General features: G+C 42.4%; 1 protein-coding gene and 1 non-coding gene across 6 annotated transcripts in view; both read right to left on the bottom strand.

The window, feature by feature from the left end:
- htr4 (5-hydroxytryptamine receptor 4) overlaps positions 1-12,319 on the bottom strand; it is a 179,877-nt gene that overhangs the window by 10,498 nt on the left and 157,060 nt on the right. The window lies entirely within an intron of this gene.
- Positions 10,318-10,412, bottom strand: mir458 (microRNA mir-458). The gene has a single exon (NR_107141.1). It is a non-coding gene; the product is annotated as a microRNA mir-458 (primary transcript).

Consider the following 12,319-nt stretch of genomic DNA (forward strand, 5'->3'; position numbering starts at 1 on the left):
TTTAGTGTTTGGGTTCCGCCTACCATCCTTTCTGCAGAGGACAGAGTCTGTCTTTATTCCTCAGCAGCCAGTTGGATTCATGAAGAATGAAGCGAGATGGAAGATCTAGAACTTTACCAATGCCGTGTGAACACCACCCAAAAAGGTACATTTATATTAAAGCTTCAGGTGATTACAGACACTTTTCCTTTAAAATGTTACCTTACAAAAGAGAGGGAAAAAAAGAGATTTCTCTAGACTAACATGAAAATGAATCAGCATCGTGTACCTCTCGACTCTTCTTAAAGGTCTCAACAGGTGTACCTCAGGGTTCAGTGCTGGGATCTCTTCTGTTTTTTCCTTAGAGCCAAATCCTTTACTCACATGGGGACTACAATCACTCCCTGGTGACCATCTGCCATAAATCGAATCAGTTCATCATTCCTTTTCAATCAACTCTGAACACGATTAAAACAAAAACTCTTCAATACAATGAAAAAAGTCATAAATAATGCAATCAGTCTGCATTCAAAGGGCAAAAAACTCATGAAAAGTTGACAGAAGACTCTGACATGAGAGGTTAACCCTTATGCTATCTTAGATGACCCCCCCTTCCATTGACGTGTTCTCCCTACCATGACAAAGGTGGATAAAGGTGGAAAGATTTCATGTAATCCATGTGAAGATCATAAATCATTGAAGAAAAAAGGTTTAACGTACTAGATGACCCACCTCCCAATGTTAAAGTGCCTAGGATAGCACAAGGGTTAAAGGTAACCATAAAACATAAAGAATGATAGATACATAATACTCTGTATAACCAGCAGAAGAGAAAAAAATCTCTAAAAATAATCATTTTTTTCATCCCACAACCACGAAACACACATCTCCAGTCCACGCACCGCACCTTTACCGACACAATCCCATAGAAGTTCTATCAAGAGCTCAGGCTTCTATATTATCATGTTTTCCTCTGTCTTTTCTAAAGAGGCTTCACTTTAAAGGGTCATCTCTCTGAATGATGGTTTTTTCTGCAAGAATTCCAGTTTTTCTGTCTTGAGATGGTTTTACAGAGACGGAGTCTTATTTGATCTTAAATAAACAACATGAACGTAAAGGTTAGAGTTAAAATCATTTTTATCACTAGTGGAGCGTTTAATTTATGTATATATTGATTCACACAGGAAGGAAACTGTGAAAAGTCTTTTGTGGAGGAATTCTGCATTCTGATGGAGATTAAGGAAATCTAAAAATATGAAATGAATTCATTTGAATTTCAGCTAAACAACTTCACTGTAACCGCAAAGACCGGAGACAGGACAAAGACACGGAAACAGAGTATTTTAAACAACCTCTTTCAACCTACAGTGACTAATTACTGGTATTTTTAGATTTTTCAATACAGAACTCGGATACATTTTGCAACAGTTTGATCAGACGGGTTCAGTGCAGGAAGCTTCTGGTTCTGACTTCATTTCTTTGGTCCACGTTGAGCTTTTGGACGTCAGGAAGTCATATTTTGTCTGCATTTTTCCCTGCGTCTTTACGTTTTTTCCCCCCAGTGAAAACAGAAATGAAACGGTGACTAACAGAGGGAGCGTCTCCCCGATCAGTGAAGATGACGCAAGCCGGAAGCACGCTCCCGTGGTCACGCAAACGGACGCACACGCGCGGCGGTTTCAATCCCAAAGACCGTTTCACATGGTAGACCATGTTAATTAAAAACAACAAACACAAAAGCTCTGGGATGGCACTTTCAGTGATCCAAAAAAACATATTTTATGGGTCCTTGATGTTTTACCAAAAGTGTGTTGAGCACATCTGTCATTTTCAGGATTCTTTTGGCTGCAGCACAGACAGTTTTTATGAAGTAGATTCAAAAACAGCAGAACATTTCACATGATGCAGCCTCGCATTTTCAAAGGGATGTCAGTTTAGTCTGGAATTTTCTAACTTTTCTGCTCACTGACGTCTCTCTGAATCAGCTCTCCTAAAACCTTAAAACCAAAAGTTTCAGAAGATGCTAAACAGGAAAAAATCTCTGCTCCTAAAACCAGTTTTCACTTCAGTTTGGATTTTTTAAAATGGTTTTTATTGAACTTTGGTTGACCTAACCCAACTCCATGTTTGTGGTCAATCCCTGCAGGCACCATCTTTCACTGAAAGCTCAGAATCAAATGTAAATATCAAACGCTGGTATCTTGTAATCTTATTGGCGCTAATCTGCTCCCAATAAAAGTTTCCTAAATATGCTTTTTTATGATGTCAGATCAGCTTTTTATCGGTTTTCAAAGTGTTCCCAGTGTTTTTTTTTCAATTATAATGATGTTTTTTAGACAAAATAAAAACCAAAACACAACAGTGTCGTTTTCTAGGACAAAGTTTCTGCAGAGCGAAAGGAGTTCATTAAAAAAATCACCCCTGAATTGTGGTTGTGAGATGCTGTTGATGCTGAGTAACCACGCCCCCTTTTACATCATCCATCTGTTTACACGCTCTCCAAATGCAGCTTTGACCTTAATTATCTTTATATGTGTCTTCCATCGCAAGGAAAATGCCACAAAAAGCATGTCAAAAACGCCAAAAAGCCCGTTTTCAACGGGTTGAGTCAGCATTACTTACACAAGAATAAAGAGCGACACAAATTTTACAGACGAGATCAAATGTGCTTCAATGTGCTAAATTATGCAAATATTTGGCATAAAAATGGCAGCAACCTCTCCTAATGACTGTAAATGTTTGTTTCAAGGTTCAGATTATGATAAATTGAGGTAAAAATAAAAATGAACAAAAACTTTGACAGTGCATTGAGTCACCTTTACACCTGATGTTCAAATGAAGCTGCCTGTTAAAGTCCCTTCACTCTGGGTCAGTCAGAAAGGCTTTGTGAGGATGCCCCCCCCCCCCCCCCCCCCCCCCCCCGGCCTCCTGATCACTTTGTCCCAGAACATTACGCCAAGCTTCTGCATGGATGCAGCATGCAGTGGATGGATGAGTGTGGACCAATCTGCAGGGATGCGCACAAACCCCCCCACCGTCTGGGTGAGGATGACTGCACATGCACAGGGAGCCCGGAGCATCACAGCATCAAGACATGCTTTTCTGGTGTCTGGGTGACTCTTCAGGAATGAGATCGCTGCACGCTCGCTCTGAGCCCAGATTTGTTCTGCATGACTGAGGTCTGCAGAGCCACATTCCTCAGATAATTGCTCACATGAGCCCAATGACAAGAAATCGCCATAATGTGCGTTTGTTTATGTGCGAAAATGCAGCTACGGTTTTTCACGCTCTTCCGTTCGTGTCCGGCGTCTGTTCCTGTAAAACCTTTAAACTCTTATTTATAAAGTTCTTCGTGATTTTTTTCCGTATTCTCCTTCCAGAGAGGTTATCTGCCTTCTGATGACTTTTAATCTGAAAAACCTGTAACAACAAACTGCTGTTGCAGTCCCACTTTATGCCTCAGTCACATGAACCTGTGTGTGTGTGTGTGTGTGTGTGTGTGTGGGGGGGGGGGGGGGGGGGGGGGTGACCTGTACCGGTGCTGCAGGTTTTTGGGTTATCTGGTCCGTGGAGGGTCATAGAGAGGAGTGGCTGCATCTTAAGTGGAGCACAGGTGTGTCTTGCAGTGGCCAGCTCAAGGGACGTCATGAACATGGACAGTAACATTGTCATGTGTGTGGTAAACGTATCATGAAGTATTCATGAGGCTAATGAAAGTCCCACATACTTATGACGTACGGGTGATGGGGTCGTACGGCGTCCTCACTGACTGGGCGCAATGGCTGCATGCACGGGGTGTGCACATGCACCTGCAGGATGTCCACATGGACCTGCAGGATGTCCACATGCACCTGCAGGATGTCCACATGCACCTGCAGGATGTCCACATGCACCTGCAGGATGTACAAGTGCACCTGCAGGATGTCCACATGCACCTGCAGCATGTCCACATGCACCTGCAGCATGTCCACATGCACCTGCAGGATATCCACATGCACCTGCAGCATGTCCACATGCACCTGCAGGATGTCCACATGCACCTGCAGGATGTCCACATGCACCTGCAGCAAGTCCACATGCACCTGCAGCATGTCCACATGCACCTGCAGGATGTCCACATGCACCTGCAGGATGTCCACATGCACCTGCAGCATGTCCACATGCACCTGCAGGATGTCCACATGCACCTGCAGCATGTCCACATGCACCTGCAGGATGTCCACATGCACCTGCAGGATGTCCACATGGACCTGCAGCATGTCCACATGCACCTGCAGGATGTCCACATGCACCTGCAGCATGTCCACATGCACCTGCAGGATGTCCACATGCACCTGCAGGATGTCCACATGCACCTGCAGCATGTCCACATGCACCTGCAGCATGTCCACATGCACCTGCAGCATGTCCACATGCACCTGCAGGATGTCCACATGCACCTGCAGCATGTCCACATGCACCTGCAGCATGTCCACATGCACCTGCAGCATGTCCACATGCACCTGCAGCATGTCCACATGCACCTGCAGCATGTCCACATGCACCTGCAGGATGTCCACATGCACCTGCAGCATGTCCACATGCACCTGCAGGATGTCCACATGCACCTGCAGCATGTCCACATGCACCTGCAGGATGTCCACATGCACCTGCAGGATGTCCACATGCACCTGCAGGATGTCCACATGCACCTGCAGGATGTCCACATGCACCTGCAGGATGTCAGGCTGCAGCTAGGAGCACACACAGATCAGCAATAATGGGCTCCTTCTGCAGTTTGCAGGATTTGGGGGTTGGAAACATGAAAAATCCATTTGACACACCTGCATCTCACCTACTTTACCCGTACGCATCGTTTATGTGTTCACTACGACCTGTCGCCCACAGTTTCTCCGTAGAAACATTTTATTATTAAGAGGTCTACAGCCTGGATATTTCATGCGTGCTGCATGCAGGTTTAACCGTTTTCCCTCCACCAATGCTTGAATCCATCTGTAAGGACAGCTGGGACTACGACCTTAACAAGCAGCAAAGCACAACGAAACAGAAACAGCCGAATTCAGACAGAACCCCCCCCCAAAAAGACACTAAAACTAACATTGTTCTAATAGTACATTTAAGCAAATGCTATGCCTTTAAATTCATGTGCTTCAGCATCGTTTCTTTATTATTTGCTGTTTTATTTTAATTAGCTTTACATTTTCATTTTTTACCATTTACACACTAAAGAACAAATTTAGAAAAATGAAATATTTGTTATTTTTGCAGCTCATTTTCCTACCCAGAAGTAATACGACTTGAGCTCTGAGGCTCCGCCTTTCCCTTCTTGAGGGTGCCGCCCATTTCTTGACGTCAACCTAGAGTCGGCCTTGGCAGCGTGTCTCTGTTTCATCCACAAAAACAAACAACAGAACTTTTGCAAAGACGGATGTGCACACTGTGCACAGAAAATGAAAAAGTTTAGCCGATCACCACTAGCTCCACTGAGAAAGTGGGTGTGTCTGTTAGCCTGGGGGCGGGGCTGGCAGTGCAGCCTCTTCCTGGAAGGGGCGGTTCCTCACTTTGTGATGTCACAATGTGAGGACTAGCTTATTTTGGTGGGTTGGGGGGAGCTGTTGTTCAGAGAGCAGGTTTTAGAGGAACACTCAGAAACGTGTAAATACTGCTTTGGGCTTGTTTATAGAGAGATGAACATTAAAATACATTTAAAAGGACAAAAAGTTGATTTTGTATCATTTAGGAGCTTTAAGATTTCTGTGTTTTTACATAAAATGATTCTGTAATTTTATTTTCCATCTGTTTGTTTAACAAATAAATGAACAAAAGTCTTCAAATTGCAGCTTTTATGACAAACAATAAAACCAAAGTTTGTCTTTTTCATGGAGACAGTCAGAAGTTTAGAACATGAGATTTTCATGGTCTGTAATCTCCCTGTGAGCCTCCCTTTGACACGCTGCAGTAAATATTCCCTATTTCGCATTGTTTTTAGCTCTTCTGGTTCTTTCCACACACCCAGAGGAGACACACCAACATTTCTGTTGTTTTTACCCATAAGCCTTTGACCTAAATAACATTTTGAAGACATAATTTGCTTTCATAAGCATTTTTCTGAATTCATTTGTTTGTTATTTCCAAAATGTTTTGTTTTTTATTGGATTGTTTTCTTACTCATCATTTCACCTACTTAGACAGCAGCTTCGTTTTGGGTTAAAACGATTTTCATCTGCAATGCAGGGAAAAATAGCGAGTAGCTGCACCCGTGCTATCCTAAAAAACAGAGGAGGAGTAATGACTGAGGCTTCAGAGAGTAGATCTTTGTGTTGCAGTTTAAGATTCGGTGTCAGCAGGACAGTGGAATGTGCAGAAGTGGAGTAAACAGCTCATTTTCTCTGTTTGCGTTTGTCATTGTGCAGCTCGGACACGTCAGCGTGCAGGACCCCAGGCGAAGCGGCTTTCTTCCTGCAGATTTACTTCAATCGCAGCGGGGTGCCACCCACATTGGCAGCTGCTCTATTTTTGGCAACATGTACCGTTTGATTTCTGCCACCAAGACTCCAAACAATCCCCGACTTTAAACACAAACCCCTGCAGGTCCTCTGAAGTCGCAGGAACTCGAGCCGCGGTGCATCAAACAAACTTCCTTTTTCTAAACAACATAAAAGGATAAGAAATCTGCATTCCAATTTGCGTGTCAATTTATTTTCCTATGAGGAAGTATAAACTTGAGAAAATCTAATGTTAGATTACATTTGACGTAAGTTTGTTCATTCGTCCCAGTTTTCCTTCATTCCTTTTTTAACCCTTTAACCGCCTCACTAAAAATAAAATAGATATGTTTAAATTGCTTATTGCCACGAGTGGCTCTTTACATAGTTAAAAGCTTTGAAAGTATATTTCTAAACTAAACAGAGTTTGTTAAAAGGTTAACGATGACGATGAACCAGAAGCAATGCAGTTGTAGATCTGCTTACAGAAAACTTTTCAAAATACTGAAAGATTTGGTTTAAAATCACTAAAAGTGGTCGTACAAGCACAGACCACTTTAACACAATAAATTCATACACGTAAATATGCTCCTAAAATGGGAATGACTAATATTTAAATGCATAAAATTAAATAAGCAACATGTAGACCAACTGTACTCTAATTAGGAAAACAGCTGGATTTGGGTTAAACCCCGCCCACATCTCTGACAGGGTGAAGTTATAATTTAGTGACTTCCCAATTTTACAGATTCTTTGCTGTCTCTTGATTCTCTGTGATGTTTATTACAGTAAATGAAAATCTGTCACTAAATGGAGACAATTTGACAAAGCCTGCTTTTGGGTTGGTTAGTATGAAAATTCTGAACAAACAAACCAAGAATTTAAAACTGTTCCAGAAAGTCCTTAAGCCTTAAGAAGATGAAGAAGCAAATCAAAATATTAACAGGTTAATGTTCGCGATTTATTCTAAATTTTCAATTTTTTTGTTTCTGTGGTCAAACAAGGTGCTCCAGAGAGCGAATAAAAGAATTGTTGCCTTTTTATCTGGGCAGAGCAGTCAGAAAAGACAGAGCAGTCCCAAAGCAGACAGAGCAGACAGAGCAGCTAGGGCTGGGCTATATGGCCCAAAAATAAAATCTCAGATTTTGATTGATGGTTCTCCACCCCATTCCTAGGGATGGGTAGCGAGCCGCGGCACTGAACGAACCCGGGGCAACATTCTTCAGGACCGCAATCTCCGTAAAATCTGACCTCAACGGTTCTGCTATCGGTACTGGAGAAATCGCATTTTTTTTGTGTCCCACAAGATATAAACTAGAGCTGTGACGGTGTGGGATTTGTGATCACTGTGCTGATGAAGCAGCAGGAGTTGCGGTCAACCGCATCCCCCCCCGCGCGCAGCCACCGCCGAACACAAAATCCTCCAGCGGCCGCGTTGCAAATGAATACCGGTACAAGTAATAATTACAACACAGTATTCTTTATTCACGAATTACAGTAACTACTAACTAACTAGTGAACTAACTATATAGGTGTTGTAGAGTGACTGTGTGATGTGTGTGTCAGCACGCTGCGTGTGTAGGAGGAATGAGCGCGTGCCGCACGAGAGTGAGTGTGAGGGCGTACACAAGTGTTGGTGCGCGTTCATGTTTGATGTTACGGAGTGAAGGAAACAGTATAACAGGTTTGCCCCCCAGGTGTTGGAATAGGTTTGTGGTGCTGCTACCTTTGACTGCGATGGGCTTTAGGCTAATGTTGCAGCGTGGGGGGGGGGGGGGGGGGTCTCTTCCTCCACGTCTGTGGCAGTAAACCCAAACCAGTTCCAAACAACAGATGAGTTTATTCCTTCCTTGGGAACAAACTTCCCACTCTCACCGGTAGCCATGCCGTTGCTATGGTGTTGTTGTTTGTCACTTGCCATACCGACGTGTGAAACTAACGCTACGGAAGCTTTGGGGAACCAAAAATGCACCATTACACAAAAACTCGATTTAGTTATTTTTGAAATCGCTTTACAAAAAATTCAAATTTATTCATTCAATCGATTTTTCACCCAGGCCTAAAAGCAGCCAAAAAGCAGACAGAGCAGACATCTTTAAATGTAAAAACGACAAAAACAACAGAGAAAATATTTTCTTCTACCAGCAATTTGTCTGTTTTTGGACAGTAGGGTCGATCAGTCGATCTTCCGCTCTGGCATTTTTTCAGAGCTTAATGTCGGTTCTTAAAGTTCTCTCTAGAGCTAAACTTTTTTCCAATATAGAGACAAAACGGATGCAAAGATGATTACAAACGGCGTGCGTCACCTCAACAAGCTCACAGTCGATTGTTTTTATTTAATCCAGTTTGTAACGTTCACTTTTACTCACAAAACTTTTCCGTTAATGAAATGTTTCCTGTAGACTGAACAAAAACAACCATCCTCACATATGAGCCTCAGTATATCTCTTTCCAATAACCAGCAACAATAACAACATCCAACCCGAGAGGGCAGTAAAGATGAAAAACGCTGCAATGATTTAGCAGAGTCATAAAACCTCCTCTGGGGGATCCACTGTGCTGAGATGCTCGTCTTTAAAGCCATGGATGAGCAGCGATACGAACGTGTTTCCACATCAGCATCGCGACTTTGCCCCTAACAAGAACACAAGTAGCTCTGTTTGGAGCACGGCTCTGTTTGTTTGGAGCTTCAAGGACCCAGTTTTTGCAGAAAAGCATCCATCTCAGTCAGACTTCATCTATTCTTTGAATGCATGGATGAGCTTTTCCTGGTTCTCCAGGACAGACCCAAAGGCGCTTCCTTCTACACCAAAAACCAAATAAATGTAGAGAAAAACAGGAATGTTTCTGCCTCGTGATTGGGTTTCAGATAGAAATGAAGTCAAAGACGTCTGTCCTCTGAATGCAGCAGAAAAGCGTGAATTCTGACTCCTGATCGTCCCTGCTGAAAATGATGGCAGCTGCCTGCTCTGCTGCTGAATCTCTGGGATCTTTTTGGCACAAAACTGAAGCTCTTTGCCATTTTTGAGGAGAAAAGGAAAGTTTGGAAAGTCTCTTAGCGTCATCGCTCATCTAAAAAAAAACTGCAAATAATTCGTCCTCTTCTAAAAAATGAAATATTTACTCTGAAGAAATGCTAAAAAATGATTGTTGGAGATATAAACGGACAAATGCCCACAGAGGAAAGAATGAACAGGTCATTGCTCCAAAAATGGAAAATACGAGATAAATGTGAGGAAAGGTGGTAAACAAAACCTGCAATGGTCTGGAAAAGGGATGAAAGTAACCGGTGATAACAAGGAGTAACAATAGAAAAACTAGAGAAAACGGAATGATCTGATGAAGGTCAGAGACACTTAAATCTGCTGTGAAGGAATTGGTGGAACAAAGCTGTGGGGTAAACTGGGTGGTCACATGACCTATTGGTCTCAAAAGACATTATACCCATCAAGGCTGAAGTAGAACTAAAGCCAAATGTCAATCAAAATCCCCTTTTGTATACAATGTCAACTTTAAACAAAATTCTGAGGTTCATAAATGGAAATTAAAATCCGAATGTAAGCATTCATTTTTTTCTAGAAGTGTTAAATCCTTTGACATAAAGGTGAAAACAGACTGCCTTCTTCTTATTACTTTAGAGCTTTTAAAGGGCTTCAACCAGGAAGTCAACGTGTCTGGAGGCTGTGGCGCCCTCTAAAGGCAGAAAGAAGAATCAGAACGTAGAGCAGAATTTTCTCAAACTGAAACAGGAAGTCAAAGTCATGCTGGGAATCAGACATCGTCGATGAGGAAAAGTTGGCCGGGTCTGAAGATTGCAGCCCCCATGAAGGCTCCATCCACAGTGGAGCGGATGCTCATGTGAATGCTTACTGCAGTACCATTGAAAGAGCTATCATCACTTCACACTTATAGCTCTGAAAATGGCGCTGGAGTCTGCAGCCGGTGGAGTGGGTCCATCAGAGCGTCCTCCTTTAGTCTGGGGTCCAGCGTTGTCCTTCATCACACTTGGTTCATGAATTTATTCTATCTACGGACTTTAATTTCCTCTACAGGTTTGCTGCTGCATGATGGAAATGCAGCTAAACGCAACATAAAGGATGCAAAACAAGGAAAATTTCAAAAAATAAGAGCATTAGTTTCTTCCTTAATGTTTTTTGACTTGAATGGATGAAAATAGGTGCAGACAGGAAATTCAGTTCATGGTGACTTTGCTTTGTGAGGGATCACAGGATGAGAATTTAAGAGGTCAGAGTTCAGCTTTAATGTGAGACTGGTACGGAGATGGTGCCCCTCACGAGTGGCGCCGAGCAATGATGTCATTTCAGTTGAGCAGCGACAAGATAAAAGGCAGGAAAACAAGATCATAAGACCTACTCCTTTGCTTCATGACTCCCCTCCGTCGCTCCGCTTTCAAATGCTCCTCTGAAGGCATTATGCCCTCCAGGGTGGCAGATATGAGCGCTGACTCAGCGTCCTTCCACCCAGATGACCACGACTGTCAAACGTGACAGAAGCAAGTAGGAAAACTGGTTCCATCTCAGATTCTCAGACTTTACCCCATTTAGTGTTTAACCCCTTCACGCCGAATGCAGCTAGTTTGCAATGAGTTTAATCCAGAACTTCATTATTTAGCATCACCTTGAAAGGAAAAACACTGAAGACGATTTGTTTATGTAACCGGAAAAAGATTCAAGCAGGATGGACTTTAAACATCTGAAATAATCGTATAGTTTGTCCTATTACTTCATGGAAATTGTCTTCTAAAAATAACCAGAGGTTGAAAAACATGATATATAGATACAGATATAGAAACATAGATAGATAGATCTTTTTTGTCATTCTCATACATAAAATTAAATTAAAAGAAATTAAAGCAAACTGTTCATCTTCCTCAATAATTCTAGATGATTCCTCACTAAACACTCTATCCTCTTTTCTCAGACAGACAAACTGACTGTATTCATTCTGTAAAGGCGGCACGCTACGGAGGAGATTGATTGACAGTGTGGACTACAGCCAATCAGGATGCAGAATACAATGCACTACTATAGGTGACTCATATTGAGCAGCGTCTCCTTCTGTCATCACTTCCTGTTTGTGTCCATTCTGATCTCCACTTCATCCAATCCACAAAGTCCAATTTCTTTTTCTTTGTTTTTTCTGTTCATTAGTCGATTCAACGAGCAGAAAAATCAACATGAAACCTCTGATGTTTACCTATCAGCTTCATCTCTTTTTTCCGTGTCAGCAGGAGTTTTCTTGTCTGTTTTCTCAGTGACGGCTGAGAGCATCTCCAGATAATGATTCCTGTCTGCAATGGGACATGTTTCTGTGTCAGAGAGGAAACGGCTCGTCCTCGCCGTCCTCTCATTGTCTGCATGTCTTTGTTCGTCTCACAAAGCGAAGTTCTGATGGAGCAGATATTTGTTTGGCTGTATTCTGAGCACTCATCAGCTGAAGTGTACTTATCTATTTTTGTCTGACTGCAGCTTTTTTTTTTTATAACTTCTGCTCACAGTAAAACTATTATGGGTAAAATAAAGCTAAATTTATAAAACTAATTGTTAAGGCTTCATTCTTCCAGAGGGCACCAAGTAAAGGTTTTATCTGCTCAAATAACTTAAGAAGTAGCACAGTGTTTTCGATCGTTTACTCTCAGAGCAGAGATTGATCTGGTTACCATGGTGATGTAAGTGGCACCTTTCTCCTCTGCTTTGTCGCAGATGGTCGTAGATGTGCGTGTCAGGTGGAGCCTCTTTCTGACCCAAAAGTGACCATTTCTGTCTCTGACAAACCAGATGTGACTCATGCCTGCCTTTCGTAGGGACTTCGGATATGAAAACATCGATTTGAAA

Source organism: Oryzias latipes, chromosome 10 (assembly GCF_053564925.1).
Source record: "Oryzias latipes strain Hd-rR chromosome 10, Olatipes_Hd-rR_3.1".
NCBI lineage: Eukaryota > Metazoa > Chordata > Actinopteri > Beloniformes > Adrianichthyidae > Oryzias > Oryzias latipes.